We start from the raw sequence: 605 nt of genomic DNA on the forward strand, positions 1-605 counted from the left end.
TGGTTGAGATAATATTCTTTGCAATAAGTTTTTCGCAGGTTTTTTAAAATGCTTAATCGCATCGTATTGAAGATCGATTTAATTGTGATCTCACCATTCTGACTTCGGTTTATGATTGCGTTACAAGCACGAAATTAATTCGGCGCGCAGTTTAAAATGACTGAAATATGGAATTAAGATTTACATAGAAATATCATTAGGTGCCAAGATCCAGCCTCGACCGATTAAGGCACTCTCAATTGAATTGTGTTTATCACTTACGCGGTCTATATCCTAATTATTGTTTATCATGTTTGTCATGTGCATGATATAGTTAGAAATTGATTTTTGTTTTAAAAAAGTGGAATAACTGCTAAAATCAATTAAATTGATTTTCCGACTGAAAAAAATTAAAACCTCGTAGTTTAAACTACGCGAACTCTATAACATTAAAGTTTTATACGATTGTTTGCAGATATAAGTTCGGAGATAAATAATTATATTTAGAAACTATTTAATATATGTCAACCGAATACATTTAAGGCCGAAAAATAAGAAAAAAACCAATTTTTATTTTTTTTCACCACGTTCCACCAAATAAAAAAATCTGAAAAAAATATCGAATA

The sequence above is a fragment of the Wasmannia auropunctata genome, unplaced genomic scaffold, assembly GCF_000956235.1.
Source record: "Wasmannia auropunctata unplaced genomic scaffold, wasmannia.A_1.0 LD335981.1, whole genome shotgun sequence".
In the NCBI taxonomy this organism is placed as follows: domain Eukaryota; kingdom Metazoa; phylum Arthropoda; class Insecta; order Hymenoptera; family Formicidae; genus Wasmannia; species Wasmannia auropunctata.